This window comes from Oryctolagus cuniculus, chromosome 13 (assembly GCF_051225735.1).
Source record: "Oryctolagus cuniculus isolate XC-2025 breed Fujian yellow rabbit chromosome 13, ASM5122573v1, whole genome shotgun sequence".
In the NCBI taxonomy this organism is placed as follows: domain Eukaryota; kingdom Metazoa; phylum Chordata; class Mammalia; order Lagomorpha; family Leporidae; genus Oryctolagus; species Oryctolagus cuniculus.
The window spans coordinates 7,854,896-7,874,454 of NC_142879.1; positions in this window are offsets into that span (position 1 = coordinate 7,854,896).

Here is a 19,559-nt window from a genome sequence, read left to right on the forward strand (position 1 = left end):
TACCTCTTAATAGGGTCCTGTTTTGTCTTTTTATTGTTGTTTCCCCCAGAAACCTTTTATTTATAGTAAACAAACTTCATGCATTTCATAAATACAACTTTATAAACAGTGATTCTTCCCACCCCACCTACTTCCCACCTGCACTCCCATCCTTCTTCCTTCTCCCCATTCCTATAATTTTTATGTAAATATGATGACATTCAAACTCTTAAGTTCCCAATATCTTATTTATCTATGTATTTGAAAGAGTTACAGGAGAGGTAGAGACATAGAGAGAGAAAGGTCTTCTATCCACTGGTTCACTCCCCAAATGGCTGCAATGGCTGGAGCTGAGCAAATCTGAAGCTAGGAGCCAGGAGCTTCTTCCAGGTCTCCCCCAGGGGTGCTGGGGCCCAAAGGCCATCCTCTGCTGCTTTCCCAGGTGCATTAGCAGGGAGCTGGATCAGAAGTGGAGGAGCGGGGAATTGAACCAGGGTCCATATGGGATGCCAGAGCTGCAGGCCAAGGCTTTATCCCACTGGGCCATCGCGCTGGACCCATATTATCTCTTGTTTATCCTTTGACAAGTCTTTAAACCTAAGTTTTATAGGTGCAAAAATATACTTTTACCATTTGTTACTTTATATTTCAAAACCTGAAATTATGTTATATGATTTCAAAATCCTTTTCCAAATTGAGACTAAGAATGGTCTCTCCTTTGCTGTTTACTTTCATTTTTGCTGACTATACAAACAGGTGTATGAAAAAATGTTCAGCATCACTAATTAGGACTGCAACATTAAAGCTACAGTGAGGTATCATCTCACAACTGTTAGTATGTTAGTATGGATATTATCAAAAAGATGAAAGATAAAGTTTGATAAAGATGTAGAGATGTTGGAATTCTCATACACCATAGTTGGGGATGTAAAATTATGTCTTCAGTATGGAAAAAAAGGTAGCAGTCCCTCAACAACTAAAAATATATTTGCTACAAGGTCAAGCAATCCCACTTCTGAGTATGAATCCAGAGGACAAAATCTGTATATCAAAGAGACATGTGAGGGGCTGGTGCTGTGGTGTAGACGGGCATCCCATATGGGTGATAGTTTGAGACTTGGCTGCTCCACTTCTGATCCAGCTCTCTGCTATGGCCTGGCAAAGCAGTAGATGACCCAAGCACTTGGGCCCCTCACCCGTGTGGGAGACCCAGAAGAAGCTCCTGGATCCTGAGTGTGGTCAGCCAAGTTCTGGCCAGTTGCAACCATTTGAGGCGTGAATAAGGGAATGGAAGACTTTCTCTCTCTCTCCTCTCTCTCTCTCTCCTTTCTCTCTCTGTTTCTCCTTTCTCTCTCTCTCTCCCCCTCTGTCTCTCTCTCCTTTCTCTCTCTCTCCCCCTCTGTCTCTCTGTAACTCTGACTTTCAAGCAAAATAAATAAATCTTTAAAAAAGAGAGAGAGATGCAAACCCCCATGTCTAATGTAACACTTATTCACCATAGCCAAAATATGGAAACAACATAAAAGTGCAACAGGTGAATAAAAAAATTTGTCATGCACTCAAAATTGGACATTATTCAGTCTTAATGAAGAAGGAAACCCTGTTATCCATGACACATAGATGAACCCAGAGGAATAGAGGTATGCATGCCATGTAATTCCATTTATATGAGATACCTAAAACAGACAAACTCATAAAAACAGAGAGCAGAATATTATTTTCTATGAGCTTGACAATTTTATCATAGATACCTTGTACAAAGTGTTGACTCACATCTTGGGCAGTTTGGGGCAAAACAGTGAAAAATGTCATCATACTACTCAGAAGAGCATGTAACTGAAAACATATGAACCACTTAATATGGAATTTTTGATTTAATATTTTGGACCCACAGTTGAAAATGGGCAACAAATGGTGGTGTTAACAACAAAAACCATGGAAACAAATAGGTCTGATGTACTTCATTAGGGAGGGCAGGTGTTGCTTCTCTATGTAGCTTTGTCATATGTTCACTGTATGGGTGAGTGGTTTCAATGTTGTAAGTCATTTCTTCATGTGTTAGAAGACAACAGGGAGGTCTTAGTATTTATGTGAAATCCAAAATTTAAAAACGGTGTCTCAAAGAAAATGAAACACACTGTTGGAACAACAAGCACACGTATATCCACAGGAGATATTGTACCAGTAGAAGTATTATTAATAGGTAACCTCTACAGCTTTTTGAAGTGTGAAATGGTATTCGCTTATAAATATGCCTTCATAGAGACACAGTCTAACAGAGGACAAGGGATGAAAGGGCACTTTCAGTCCTGTGAGGGCTGAAAAATGTTCCATAGAAATGATCAGTGAAAGTCTACTTGTATCCTGAGACTGAATGAACACATTTGAGTTGCTTTTCCCTTAAGGGCATTTGTTTTCCTGGTAAAGGAAGCTGTGAATCCGTTACAACTTGACTAACCGGGATAGAAGAACAAAATGTGGATTCTATTTCTTCAAAGGGTTGTACACTAGACTTGCAGAGATTAAGGTAAAGCACAGGTAAATTATCCTCACCCAGGATGCAACTCCACTAGGGAAGTGTCATGTAAATTAGAGCCATTTCATAATTTCTGGAGACTCGAGGTGAGGCTCAATATCCTCTTTCCTTTATTGCACTTCTCATAGGTTTCCAGAGTAATAAAGTGCTAGCATCACCTCCATGGCCTTGGGAAGCGTATTGGGGTTGAACTATGGCACCTGGGATGGGAAATTTATTTGAAGCAGATAAATCATAACCAAGAAATCATGGGTCAGAATCCCAACATGTTTTCCATTCTACAGAAATTGTAATAGTCATTAAAATATGAGATTCTTTCTGTTAAAATAAATCCTTTGGCATTGAAAAATAACTTATTTTAATTGCAATATTCTTGATTAGTAGAGTAGTTATTAAATGAGCTACTGAAAGAAGCCTGTGTCAATTTAGTATGATTAGAATGAATAATAAGTTGCCTAGTATGAAACGGATATTGTAGTAGATTTAAATTTTCTTCCTTGGTTCACATTACAGAAATTAAACAAGCAAATAAAAATCCTGAAGCTTAGAAAGTTATAGTAACTTTTATAGGATTGACCTAGTAATGAATTAGCCAATTGGAATTTAGTCAACCATAGATAAACAAAATACTATTGATCATATTTGCTTATATTTTTATTTTTGTCTTTTTTATATAGTATACAAATGCCATATAATAAATTACAATCTCAAACAATATAATTATCTAACACTTCATGGGATTTTAGTAAAGCTACTTATTTTGGCAAATCCACATTTTACCTGAACTATCTTAAATTTTATGTAGCCACATAAATATATGTATAATATGAATATATATAATATATATACACACATGCATACATATACAATAACTGGTTTAAGTGGCACTTAAAATATTCACAATAATATTTAACTTCCCTATTCAGCTCTCTGCCTGTCAGTTATCAATATGCATACCAATCAGCTTCAAGATTTAGAAAAAGTATGCCTTCCACACTTTCATTAAGGATCTATGAATTGTACAAGCCATTACACAACAGTGTGTTAATTGGCTCCCAAGTTCCCCAGTGAGCTGTGCATTGTTTTCAAAAGGAGTGAGATATACCTAGATTGCACATCATCTCTCAATGTTCCTGAAGTAGAAGCATTAAAAACATTCTTAAAGATGACATCACATGTAACACGTGTGATATTGGTAAGATTATTAAATTTGTAAAGGTATGAAACCTTTTTAGCTAACTTAAATTTTTAATTTTTAATCATTGCTTAATATTGGGATCAGTTTTGCACATAAAAATATTGTGTGAATTTTACTTTTACTCATTTCATTAAAATATTTATTTGGATGGTAAAATCCAAGATCCAATTTAACCTTGAGTCCTTGGGAAATACTAAGCACATTACTTTTCTTTAAATTTATTTAACAGGTAGAGTTACAGACAGTGAGAGAGACAGAGAGAAAGGTCTTCCTTCTACTGGTTCACCCCCCAAAGTGCTGCCATGGCCGGTGCTGTGCTGATTTGAAGCCAGGAGTCAGGTGCTTCCCCCTGGTCTCCCATGGGGTGCAAGGCCCAAGAACTTGGGCCATCCTCCACTGCCCTCCTGGGCCACAGCAGAGAGCTGGACCAGAAGAGGAACAACGGGGATCAGAAGCCGGCACCCATATTGGGATGCTGGCATCGCAGGTCGAGGATTAACCAAGTGAGCCAGCCCGCACATTTACTTCTTATTCATTACTTTTTATATGAAAAAGTGCAAATCTGCAGTTAGATTTTAATGTAAAAATTAGTTTTTAAATGTATTACAAATATGCCAGCAAACAGGGAAACCTATCAGAAGTGGATAGATTCCTGGACACATGCAACCTACCTAAATTGAACCAGGAAGACATCGAAAATCTAAACAGACCCATAACTGAGACAGAAATTGAAACAGTAATAAAGGCCCTCCCAACAAAGAAAAGCCCAGGACCAGATGGATTCACTGCTGAATTCTACCAGACATTTAAAGAAGAACTAATCCCATTTCTTCTCAAACTATTCAGAACAATCGAAAAAGAGGGAGTCCTCCCAAATTCTTTCTATGAAGCCAGCATCACCTTAATTCCTAAGCCGGAAAAAGATGCAGCACTGAAAGAGAATTACAGACCAATATCCCTGATGAACATAGATGCAAAAATCCTCAATAAAATTCTGGCCAATAGAATGCAACAACACATCAGAAAGATCATCCACCCAGACCAAGTGGGATTTATCCCTGGTATGCAGGGATGGTTTAATGTGCGCAAAACAATCAATGTGATACACCACATTAAGAGACTGCAGAAGAAAAACCATATGATTATCTCAATAGACGCCGAGAAAACATTTGATAAAATACAACATCCGTTCATGATGAAAACTCTAAGCAAACTGGGTTTGGAAGGAACATTCCTCAATACAATCAAAGCAATTTATGAAAAATCCACGGATAACATCCTATTGAATGGGGAAAAGTTGGAAGCATTTCCACTGAGATCTGGTACCAGACAGGGATGTCCACTCTCACCACTGCTATTCAATATAGTTCTGGAGGTTCTAGCCAGAGCTATTAGGCAAGAAAAAGAAATTAAAGGGATACAAATTGGGAAGGAAGAACTCAAACTATCCCTCTTTGCAGATGACATGATTCTTTATTTATGGGACCCAAAGAACTCTACTAAGAGACTATTGGAACTCATAGAAGAGTTTGGCAAAGTAGCAGGGTATAAAATCAATGCAAAAAATCAACAGCCTTTGTATACACAGACAATGCCATGGCTGAGGAAGAACTTCTAAGATCAATCCCATTCACAATAGCTACAAAAACAATCAAATACCTTGGAATCAACTTAACCAAGGACGTTAAAGATCTCTACGATGAGAATTACAAAACCTTAAAGAAAGAAATAGAAGAGGATACCAAGAAATGGAAAAATCTTCCATGCTCATGGATTGGAAGAATCAATATCATCAAAATGTCCATTCTCCCAAAAGCAATTTATAGATTCAATGCAATACCAATCAAGATACCGAAGACCTTCTTCTCAGATCTGGAAAAAATGATGCTGAAATTAATATGGAGACACAGGAGACCTCGAATAGATAAAGCAATCTTGTACAACAAAAACAAAGCTGGAGGCATCACAATACCAGATTTCAGGACATACTACAGGAGTGTTGTAATCAAAACAGCATGGCACTGGTACAGAAACAGATGGATAGACCAATGGAACAGAATTGAAACACCAGAAATCAATTCAAACATCTACAGCCAACTCATATTTGATCAAGGATCCAAAACCAATCCCTGGAGTAAGGACAGTCTATTCAATAAATGGTGCTGGGAAAATTGGATTTCCACATGCAGAATCATGAAGCAAGACCCCTCCCTTTCACCTTACACAAAAATCCACTCAACATGGATTAAAGACTTAAATCTACGATCTGACACCATCACATTATTAGAGAGCATTGGAAAAACCCTGAAAGATATAGGTACTGGCAAAGACTTCTTGGAAAACACCCCAGAAGCACAGGCAGTCAAAGGCAAAATTAACATTTGGGATTGCATCAAATTGAGAAGTTTCTGTACTTCAAAAGAAACAGTCAGGAAAGTGAAGAGACAACCAACAGAATGGGAAAATATATTTGCAAACTATGCAACTGATAAAGGGTTGATCACCAGAATCTACAAAGAAATCAAGAAACTCCACAAGATCAAAACAAACAACCGACTTAAGAGATGGGCCAAGGACCTCAATAGACATTTTTCAAAAGAGGAAATCCAAATGGCCAACAGACACATGAAAAAATGTTCAAGATCACTAGACATCAGGGAAATGCAAATCAAAACCACAATGAGGTTCCACCTCACCCCAGTTAGAATGGCTCACATGCAGAAATCTACCAACAATAGATGCTGGAGAGGATGTGGGGAAAAGGGAACACTAACCCACTGTTGGTGGGAATGCAAACTGGTTAAGCCACTATGGAAGTCAGTCTGGAGAATCCTCAGAAACCTGAATATAACCCTACCATTCAACCCATCCATCCCACTCCTTGGAATTTACCCAAAGGAAATTAAATTGGCAAACAAAGAAGCTGTCTGCACCCTAATGTTTATTGCAGCTCAATTCACAATAGCTCAGACCTGGAACCAACCCAAATGCCCATCAACAGTAGACTGGATAAAGAAATTATGGGACATGTACTCTATAGAATACTATACAGCAGTCAAAAACAATGAAACCCAGTCATTTGCAACAAGATGTAGGAATCTGGAAAACATTATGCTGAGTGAAATAAGCCAGTCCCAAAGGGACAAATATCATATGTTCTCCCTGATCAGCGACAACTAACTGAGCACCAAAGGGGAAACTTGTTGAAGTGAAATGGACACTATGAGAAACAGTGACTTGATCAGCTCTTGTCCTGATGGTTGATGTACAATGTAATACTTTATCCATTTTAGTATTTTCTTTTTTGTTCTAGTACCATTGGTTGAACTCTGTAATTAACACACAATTATTCTTAGGTGTTTAAATTTTAACTGAAAAGTGATCCCTGTTAGGAATTTGGAAAACATTATATTGAGTGAAATAAGCCAATCCCAAAGGGACAAATACCACTTGTTCTCCTTGATAGGTGACAACTAACTGAGCAAAAAAAGGAAACCTTTTAAAGTGAAATGAACACTATGAGAAACGGTGACTTGATCAGCCCTCACCCTGACTGTTGATGAGCAGCTTAATATGTTATCCCTCTTAGTATTTTTTTTTTTTACTTAATTCTTTTGGTTGAATACTGTAATCAATACACAATTCTTCTTAAGTGCTGAAACTTAACTGAAAAGTGATCACTGTTAAATATAAGAGTGGGAATAAGAGAGGGAAGAGATGTGCAATTCAGGACATGCTCAAGCTGACTTACCCTAAACGGTACAGTTAGAAACATACCAGGGGATTCGAATTCAATCCCATCGAGGTGGTATGTACCAATGCCATCTCACTAGTCCCAGTGATCAATTTCTGTTCACAATTGATCATAATGATGGGACTAAGAGCCAAAGAGATCACATAAACAAGTGTCTGCAAATACTAGCCGATAGAATAAAAAAAGGGAGAGTACAATCCAACATGGGAAGTGAGATACACAGCAGACTCATAGAATGGCAGATGTCCTAAACAACACTCTGGCCTCATAATCAGCCCTTAAGGCATGCGGATCCGGCTGAAAAGCCCATGAGACTATTTCAGGCATGGAAAGCCAAGACACTCTGGGGAAAACAAAACAAAACAAAACAAAACAAAACAAAACAAAACCTAAATGAAAGATCTCCACGAGTAAGATTCCAGTGGAAAGAACGGGTCATCAAAGAAGGAGGTACCTTTCTCTGAAGGGAGGAGAGAACTTCCACTTTGACCATGGCCTTGTCTAAATATGATCAGAGTCGGTGAACTCTGGGGGCTTCCATAGCCGTGGCAGCTCATGACAAGAGCCTAGGGTGATTACTGAGGCCATACACAAGAGTGTCAATTTGTTAAGTCAACAACAGGAGTCACTGTGCACTTACTCCTCATGTAGGATCTTTGTCCTTAGTGTGCTGTACATTGAGATTTAATGCTATAACTAGTACTCAAACAGTATTTTTCACTTTATGTTTCTGTGTGGGAGCAAACTGTTGAAATCTTTACTTAATGTATGCTAAACTGATCTTCTGTATATAAAGAGAATCGAAAATGAATCTTGATGTGAATGGAAGGGGAGAGGGAGTGGATAAGGGGAGGGTTGCGGGTGGGAGGGACGTTATGGGGGGGAAGCAATTGTAATCCATATTTTGTACTTTGGAAATTTATATTCATTAAATAAAAGTTAAAAAATGTATTACAAATATTAATTTTTTATCAAATTCTAATTTCATATATTTGTTATATATAACTATACTTACACACATATGTGATATGTTAGTTATACTACATAGGCATGTATGCGTGTGTGTGTAAGTATATGCGTGTGTTTGGGAAACATCATACTCAATTATACTACTGGCTTAATATGGATTTCAGCATGTTATAACGTATTTTACCTTGGTAGTGTGATAAGTGTTAAAGTGTTAAACTAGTTATTTTATTATTTTTTTGATTAAACACTCCAGCAATGCATCATATTGGAGGGTAAGTAGAATATTGGTGCACTGAATTTAAATTTGAGAAAAAGGTATGTGTTGTAGCTGTCTCAGTTGGAAATTAAATGCAAGCTTTTTGACCTGCAAACTTCTTTCTTGTGAGCCAGTTATCACCTGTCATCCTTCACTCATGTGGACCAGAGATTTGGTCTCCAACCACAAACTCCCTAAACTTTGAGGTTAAATAAAAGAGCTTGACAATCGGTTTTATGATAAAGAGAAGTACTGGAGTATGAGAGTGCAACACTAAGACAACTGTAACACAATTTGAATTGGCACGATATTTACAAGATGGAAAGGGAAGATATGAGAACAAAGATCATCAAACTGCCCAAGAAAAGAGAGTGGGGGGTATCAAAGTGGGGGAGAGACAAGCTGTATTGTTGTAAAACAGAAATATAAAGTGACGTGATGATAGTGAGAGCAATCAGGTTTAACAGTTCATCGTAGGATTTGCAAAGGATGGTAAAGCTGACCAGAAGCTAGAGAAGCCTTCTGTGAACACAATCAATCACAACTGAGAGATTTTAAACCAAAGCCACTCTGTGGCCATCTCTCCCGAACTAGGACACAGAAGAATTTACAGGTACCAGACGGCATTTACTTATTTTCCCTGTGAAACAGGAAGAAGGTCATTACCTTAATTACCTTATATTTTGAGCAGATATATATATTATCTATCATTTATAAATCAAGTATGATGACCTGATATTATTTAATTTTGGTGTTTTATGTGTATATATACACACATATATAAGGTTAAAAGTATTTCACAGTTTGTATTAAATGTATGTTATTCTTACGCAAAAACATTTTAAATCCATGCATGATTTCTTTTCATAATAACATTTTCCATGCATTAAGAAATGTTTTTCACTCTAAAAGAAATTCATACTTTAACGGTATTGTTTCATGGACTTTCTGAAGTACTCCTGGAGGTATAAATTTCAATATGACTCAGGTAAATGTTCTTAAGAAATCATTTAAATTATTTTTTATATTTATTTATATCTCATATTTTATATTTATTTATTAATAATGAGCAGAATATTCTTGATCTTAGTGTAGAGACAGGCCTGCCATAAGCATTGCAGCAGGAAACTCTCAATGAAAAGATATTTTGTAAAACTTTGATTGACAGTGAAGCAAGTGTTGACTTTCTCCTAATGTCAAATAGATCAATGTAGATTACTGCCATTCTCAAAGGGAATGTTATTTATGAAATGTGAACATTTAATCTAAAATTTGATATCAGATAAATATCATGTCTAGGGAATATTTTAACTCAGTGGCGTTCTCAAAAGATTTGGAAAATGAAACTTAATAAGCATATGTATATACAAAAGGCAACTGCTATTTGAATTCTTCTAGTTGATTCTGATATATTTAAGTCAAGTAGCTACAACAATTCGTTTAGATCAGATATGTTGTACAACATACTGATTTTGCATCTATAATGCCAGCATGATGCCATATGTATACTGCAGTTGTACTCAGAAATAATGTCTAATAGATGTAAGAAAAATACAGCAAAGAACACAGGCCTTACTGTCACATGCCTCTGAATTGGATCAAAGGGCCAAATTAATTCAAAATTTTTATGCTGTCACCTTGACTTATATGGAACGAATTGAAAGGTATTTTGAAATACAATGACATGGGTAAATGATATGGACTAAGGAAAATGGATTTCTGAACTAGGTATTTGCATAGATACCAAATCTGTCACATTCACGTACTTAACTGAAAAAAAAAATAAGTTGGAGAAACGCCTTCTTCTGATAACTATTAATTTTCAAAAACTCCAAAAATTTGGTATTAAATAATGAGTAGTTCTAAAATAGCTACATAATAAAATACATTTTTAAATATAATATGTAATTTCAAGTAAATTGGATAGATTTACATAGTAATCACATATTCATTTATTCATATTATGAATCACATAATATACAACTGGATAATATTTGTAATTTGTGTAATTATATCCTATAAGTTATATAACTAGACTTTCTTGTATATTTAATTTATTAATTATTTTAATTTCTTTAGTAGTATAAAATGTGTAATTCTACAGAAATTATAATTATATAATAATGAAATTTACTTTATATAATGAAGATATGTATGCCTCCAGATAGACATTCTTAGGTGATCTTAGTCTAAGCTAGTATTAAATATTAAATACAGTATGGATATTAATGGAAAGAGGATATATTTGCAAATCCATTTATATATTTGGGTGGTTGGTTATTACCTTCAATTACAACAAATACTTTCTTTGAGAAAGTCATGAGTGAAAATTAGACATATTGATGAATATCAAAATTTGTGAAACATAATATTTACTTTTCAAGAAATATAGAATTTTAAATTGAATCATTAGGAGAATAAGAAAGCTTTAAAAGGAGCAAAAAGTTAATCCCAGCTGTTTGTACATAGTAAATCAGAGAAAATCAAAAGAAACAGGTAAGATATAATCATCAAGGAAAATCAGTGAAATAGGAATTTAAATATGTGCTTTCTTGTTAAATTTCTTCCCAACATGAACCACAATAATTGATTTTTGAATCATAAGCCAGCAGAATTTACATGTATTTAATGAGATTTACTTGGCCATGACCTGTTATTCTTTCTACAGGTGCAGATGGACTGATAAATTCTACCAAACATTTACACACAAAAAATACCACTTTAACACAATTCTTCCAGAAAATTAAAGAAGCAAGAAGACGTCCCAGTGATTCGTATAGGCAGTTATTACTCTGACACAAAACCAGGAACAAAAAACATTACTAAACAAAACAGGCAACGAAGAACAGACCAATGTTATGCAAGGACACATAGGTATAGATTTTAAAACTTCACCAAACCAAATTTAATGTAATGAGCATGTGGAGATTATGTTAGGAATTCAAGGTGATTCAACATTTTTTAAAAGATTTATTTTTATTTGAAAGGCAGAGTTACAGAGAGGTAGGGGTAGAGAGAGAGAGAGGTCTTCTATCTGCTGGTGCACTCTTCAAATGGCCTCAACAGTTGGAGCTCCTAGATTCAAAGACAGGAACCAGGAGCTTCTTCCAGGCCTTCCAGAAAATCAATCTAAGGTTACATTTTGCAATGATGCAAAAATTATTCTAAAGCTTACTTTTGTAGTCCAAAATATATGCTTCAAATGCTAAAGCAGAGGTCCGGCGCCGCGGCATAGCAGGTAAAGCACACCACCTGCAGTGCCAGCATCCCATATGGGCCCCGGTTCAGGTTCTGGTTGCTCCGCTTCTGATCCAGCTATCTGTTATGGCCTGGGAAAGCAGTAGAAGATGGCCCAAGTCCTTGGGCCCCTGCACGCACATGGGAGACCTGGAGGAAACTCCTAGATCCTGGCTTCGGATCAGCACAGCTCTGGCCAAGGCAGCCATCTGGGGAGTGAACCAGCAGATGGAAGACCTCTTTGTCTCTTTCTCTGCCTCTGCTTCTCTCTCTGACTTTCAAATAAATAAATAAATCTTTAAAAATAAATAAATACATCTTTAAAAATAAATTAACTAAAAAATAAAGCAATGAAAATAACAGTAAAGATGGGGTATATCAACATTAGATAGACATTTGAGAGGGCATAGTAGTAAAAAGGAATATTTGAAATAATAAGCAAAATGTCCAATGGAACAGAAGATGGACCTTGGATGTGGTCAACTCATATACACCTGGACACGTGGTGTATATGATAGATTTGATAAGAACTGACAACTAACAGATTAGTAAAACTAGTTTACAAGTAGAAGATTACAAAACTTGATCTCTGTATAACACTGAACATGAGGGTACTTCAAAGAGTTAAAGAAACATGTTTTTTTTTTTAACTTTTATTTAATGAATATAAATTTCCAAAGTACAACTTATGGATTACAATGGCTTCCCCCCAATACTGTCCCTCCCACCCACAACCCTCCCCTTTCCCACTCCCTCTCCCCTTCCATTCACATCAAGATTCATATTCGATTATCTTAATATACAGAAGATCAGCTTAGTATACATTAAGTAAGGATTTCAACAGTTTGCTCCCACACAGAAACATAAAGTGAAAAATAATAGATGATTTTTTTTAAATGATGATGAAATCAGATCAGACTATTGTCATGTTTAATCCCAGTGAGAGTCAAGTTGGGAATTGATAATTTCTTTTTTTTTTTTTTACAGAAGATCAGTTTAGTATGCATTAAGTAAAGATTTCAACAGTTTGCACCCCCATAGAAACACAAAGTGAAATATATTGTTTGAGTACTCGTTATAGCATTAAATCTCAATGCACAGCACATTAAGGACAGAGATCCTACATGAGGAGTAAGTGTACAGTGACTCCTGTTGTTGACTTTACAAATTGACACTCCTGTCTATGGCATCAGTAATCTCCCTATGCTCCAGTCATGAGTTTCCAAGGCTATGGAAGCCCTCTGAGTTCTCCGACTCTTATTTTGTTTAGATAAGGTCATAGTCAAAGTGGAGGTTCTCTCCTCCCTTCAGAGAAAGGTACCTCCTTCTTTGAAGACCTGTTCTTTCCACTGGGATCTCACTCACAGAGATCTTTTGCCAGAGTGTCTTGGCTTTCCATGCCTGAAATACTCTCATGGGCTTTTCAGCCAGATCCGAATGCCTTTAGGGCTGATTCTGAGGCCAGAGTGCTATTTAGGATATCTGCCATTCTATGAGTCTGCTGAGTATCTAACTTCCCACGTTGGATCACTCTCCCCTTTATTTATTCTATCAGTTAGTCCCAAAGGGACAAATACCATATGTTCTCCCTGATCGGTGACAACTGACTGAACACCAAAAAGGAAACCTGTTGAAGTGAAATGGACACTATGGGAAACGGTGACTTGATCAGCATAGCCCTGACTGTTAATGAACAACTTAATACATTATCCCTCTTAGCAGTTTTTTTGTCTGTTCTACTTAATATGACTGGTTTAATTCTGTAATTAATACACAGTTACTCTTAAGTGTTGAAAATTAACTGAAATGTGATCCCTGTTAAACATAAGAGTAGGAATAAGAGAGGGAAGAGATGTATAATTTGGGACATGCTCAAGCTGACTTGCCCCAAATGGTAGAGTTAGAAACATAGCAGGGGATTCCAATTCAATCCCATCAAGGTGGCATGTACCAATGCCATCTCACTATTCCAAGTGATCAATTTCAGTTCACAATTGATCATAATGAATGGACTAAGAGTCAAAGGGAGCACATAAACAAGTCTAGTACCTGCTAACACTAACCGATAGAAACATGTGTTTTATGACAAACTATATAAATATTTCAAAAATATTTTCTACCAGAATATATATGTTATATGTATATATAATTTTTAATTACATTTTCCATGAGTATTTTTAAGATTTATTTATTTATTTGAAAGACAGAGTTACACAAAGGAGAGGCAGAAAGAGAGAGAGAGAGAGAAAGAGGTCTTCCATCTGTTGGTTCACTCCCCAATTGGCCGCAACAGCCGGAGCTATGCCAATCCAAAGCCAGGAGCTTCTTCCAGGTCTTCAAGGCTGGTGCAGGGCCCCAAGGACTTGGGCCATCTTCTACTGCTTTCCCAGGCCATAACAGAGAGCTGGATCGAAAATGGAGCAGCCAGGTCTCAAAACGGCACCCATATGGGATGCCGACACTTCAGGCCAGGGCATTAACCCGCTGCACCACAGTCCCAGCCCCACATTTTCCATGAATTTTTTAAGTCCCCTCACTTACATCTAAACCTCAAAAAGATTCAAAGGCTAAATATGAAAGTAATATAAGAGTAGTAATAAAAAGTAATTAGGAAAATATTTTTTCACCTGCTGGAAGAAATGCTTTCAAACAATTTCGTGTAGCAAAATAAAAAATTAAAATTGGTAGTATCTGATCACTTCAAGTTTAAAGGCTTTTCTTCTGCAAAGGGTGGTTTGTGTGAAATTAGACAAATGGCTCAATGGAAGAAGATATTCTTAATGTATCGAATCAATGAATTGTTGACCTATGATGAATAAGGAAATGCTTCAACCAAACAGGGAAGACCAGAGCACAATGTGATGAAAAGGGAGAGCACAAAGCAGTGATGGAGTGGCATCTAACTAGAATGTCTGATCATACTGTGGTTCTCACAAACAGAGCACGCACCCAGATAGAAGCACTTAAAGAACACCCTTTGTAATAATCCTTACTAGCAACTAGTTAGAAAAAAAGCACTTACATTTTCATAACTTCCAAAACTTGGAGCAAGGAAGCTAGTTTTCAGCATGTGAATGGATAAATGGGTTATGGTGCATCTTAACAATGGAAAATAATTAAGCACTAAAAAGAAATGTGCTGTCAAGTATAAAAATTCATGGTAGAAACAATCTAAAATGACTATGCATTGCATCACTCCAACTACAATATGTTCAAGGAAAAACAATAAAATGGAGGCAATAAAAAGAAAGTGTTTTCCAGGAGTTAGGTAGGAAGGAGGAATGAATAGACGGAGCTCAGAAGACTCACGGGCAGTGAAAACATTCGGCATGATGTTAGAAAGATGTACATAAATCTTTCTACACTTGTACAGAACCATGGAATGTGCAGCAGCAAGACTGGATGCTCATGTAAGCTAGAGTCCTTGAATGATATGATATGATATCTTTCTATCTAAATATACAGATAGGCAACCGTGCATATCTACATATCATATAGGTATTAATTACTTATACACACATCATGTAAATTCATCAACTGTAACACCTACTGTTCTGATTGAGAGCTCTTGGCAATCGAGGAGTTGTGTATGTGTAGGGGAAGAGAGTGAGAAATCTGTGTATCTTTGCTCAATTTTGTTGTGAATCTAAAACTGTTCTAAAGAATAAACTGTATGGGGGCAAGTGTTGTATCTCATCAGGTTAAACTACCACTTGAAAATGGTATCCCTTAAGAGTTCTTGTTTGAGTCCCAGGTGCTTCCTGCTAACAACCCTGAGAAAGCATCAAAAGATGGCTCAAGGTGCTGGCACTGTGGCAGAGCAGGTAAAGCCATTGCCTGCAATGCCGGCATCCCATATGGGCACCACTTCAAGTCCCAGTTGCTCCATTTCTGATACAGTTCTCTGTTAATGTGCCTGGGAAAGCAGCAGAGGATGGCCCAAGTGCTGGGGCCCCTGTACCCACATGGGAGACCTGAATGAAGCTCCTGGTTCCTGGCTTCAGTCTAGCCCAAGGAGTAATCTGGGGAGTAAACCAGTGGATGGAAGATCCACTGCTGTCTCTTGTTTTCTTTCTCTCTGCCCCCTCGCTTTGTAACACTGTCATTCAAGTAAATAAACCTTTTTCTTTTTAATAAAAAGTACTTGAGCCCTTGCCACCCGTGTGGCAGACTAAGACGAAGCATCTGGCTCCTGGCTTCAGCCTGGCCCAGCCCTGGCCATTTCTGCCTTCTGATAGTGATACAGCGACTGTCTCTCCATCTGTCTCTGTTAGCTCCGCCTTTCAAATGAACCAATCATTTAAAACAATCTTTTACAAAGAATAAACAGAATTGAAAATAGTAAAATGTCTTCAAATTATTCATAATGTAAATTTGAGATCTAATAATGGGAACTAATTGTAAACACTTTAAACAATAAAGGCTCAACATTGCACGGTGGAGGCGAGCTTGGGTGCATCGGGTTAAGCTCATTGTTTAGGACACTTAGTTAACTTCTAACGCAGCTTCCTACGAATGCATCCAGGAAAACAGTGGATGATGGCTCCTATACTTGGAAATTTGCTATCCATGAGGGAGATCTGCATGGGGCTCTGGGTTCCAGGCTTTAGCTCAGCCTAGCATCATATGTCGCATGCATTTGGGGAATGAACAGTGGATGGAAGATCTTTATTTCTATCTGTCTTTCCCTCTCTCCCTATCACTCTGCCTTTCAAACAAACAATTCTTGTGTACAAATCACTACACAAAATATGAAACTATTTATAAGGGTAATGGAAATTAAATAATAAAATTTGAATGTCCTGAAACCGTATTCTATAGTCTTTCATAGATATTTATGTAGTTTCTAAATAACACTGTAGAAAATAACCATTTATGAAAGGGAAATTAAGACTGAGAGATAAAACAGAGGAGAAACAGGAACTTGAACCTGGTTTACCTGTCTAGGATCCTACAATTAATCAGGATTCTGTGCTTATATTCCTTCCCTACAACTAACTAGGTGTGTCTGAGACTATGCTGAAGAAAGAAGAGGAATGAAGTGGGAGATATCTGAGGATACAAAGGATTTCACACCTGATGAGGTCAGGTATCGGTCAATAATGCTCATCAATTTTCAACAGGGAAGTGAGTACAGAAGCCTTTTTTTGGAAAAGAAATTAAGAAATCAATCTAGATTATTTGATTATGACATAATAGAATTTATTTCATAAATTCAGATACTCTCCTAAAAAATTAAACTATTTTATTTTGTGTTGCCCTTGATACAAATCATTTTTACCTACAGTATAGTACTAACTAACATGTCTATATTTAAGACTAGCCAATATTTGTCATATTTTATATGGATTTGCTTGCATTTCATAAGTATTGTTCTCACTCAAAGCCTCATATCTGTTAAAAACAATTAAATCCCTTCTGCTTATTCCAAGTCAGTTGTCATTGTTGTAACACACTGCCTGCTCAGTACTGATTCCACCAGCTGTCTCACTGATCATCAGTCATTGCTGATGGCAAACATCCCTTCTGTGTTCAGCTTCATTTTTCATATTTAGTGGAGATTTTAATATTTAGGGAAATAAATGAATATCATTATTTTAAGATGAAAAAGTGTTGACCCAATAGTCATTTCCTAAGTATAAACAGCAGACAAAAAGAAAAAAATGACATAAGACAGATATTTTGAATGCCTCTTGTAACTGCCTTGTTGCTGTCATTTTATTAAAAATTCTCTTTCAAATACACCACATATTATCAAAACAAAATGGAATTTATATATTAAAATAACCAGTAAAACTTGATTTGTATGTTTGGGTTAAGAATAATAATAATTTTATATCCTATGTTTCTCTCTACTTTTAATCTAGTGACATATAAAGTCTAGCTATTTTTATTATAATAATTAACATCTAATTCTTCCTAATCTATGTGTAAAAGTAAATTTATTGAAAATAGGCAGTTAGAGTTTTAAATTACAGAGTGTAATACTCTAATAAATTAGCTATTTCCCTACCACTTTGAGCCCATCAATGAAAGACCTTGATTTCTGTTAAGTATCATTAATTAGCATTTTAATGTCATTAAAATATTTTAAAATATTTTTACATATTTTACAGGAATATAAATCATATTAAAATTGTCCTTTAGAGAGCATTTGTCATTTTAAACGTATGTAAGTATTTACAAGTGACTTTGCAGCATATTGTGGTGCTATTTGCATTAATTAATAAAGAAGATAATAATAGTTTCTACTAATTATTCCCATTGTAGTAAATGGTGAATACTGCAAAAAATAATGCTTATATACAGAATGAAAGATAATTTATCCTGTATGCTTCTAGAAGAACAAGCCAAACAGCTCACAACACCACAGTGAATGGTCTCCCAGGATTTTCTTGTTTCCCCACAATCTCCTTAATAAACCTTAATTTCCCTTAATAAACCCCAAGAAGATCAAATCCTTGGTGCTGCACCACAGGCTGTATGGTCAGACGCAAGACTTCCTCAAAATCACTCATGGGCTCTGGGAAGTCCTCTAGATCCTCCAATGTATGCTAGAGGGGAATATGGACCTTTACCTGAATGGACTAGCTACCACTAAATGCAAATGAATGGCAGAGAGCCACAGATAGGATTTGTGTGTGTTCACAATACTCTATATACTCATATGTACACAATACTCATATATACTCATATGTACTCAATACATACTCATATGTACAGAATACTCTATATACTCATATGTACACAATACTCATATATACTCATATGTACTCAATATATACTCATATGTACACAATACTCTATATACTCACATGTACACAATACTCATATATACACAATACTCATATATACTCATATGTACGCAATACTCATATATGCTCATATGTACACAATACTCATATATACTCATATATAAACAATACTCATATATACACAATACTCACATATACTCTCCATGTGCATAACTGACCATGGTCACCATCCTGAACCCTTCTTACCACGTTCCTTTACAGTTTTAAACAAAGTTTAATATTAAGTATTTAATATTTAAAAAATATATTCTAAATACAGCATTAAAATGTGAATATTGAATGTATCATTAAACTTTCACTTAGGTGTTTAAATTTAACTGAAAAGTGATCCCTATTAAATATAAGAGTGGGAATAAGAGAGGGAGGAGATGTACAATTTGGGACATGCTCAAGCTGACTTGCCCCAAATGGTAGAGTTAGAAACATACCAGGAGATTCCAATTTAATCCCATCAAGTGGCATGTACCAATGCCATCTCACTAGTCCAAGTGATCAATTTCAGTTCACAATTGATCACACTGATAGGTCTAAGAGTCAAAGGGATCACACAAACAAGACTAGTGTCTGCTAATACTAACTGATAGAATAAAAAAGGGAGAGTACGATCCAACATGGGAAGCGGGATACACAGCAGACTCATAGAATGGCAGATGTCCTAAACAGCACTTTCCCAAACTATTAAGATAGCATCTATTTTTAAGGATACAATACTGAGACATGGGTAAGAAATATCTCAGGCTAACACATTCACATTGTATTCCTGTAAATACTTTTCAGGTTTCATTCAAGGGACTTTTGTTGCCTGTAGTATTATT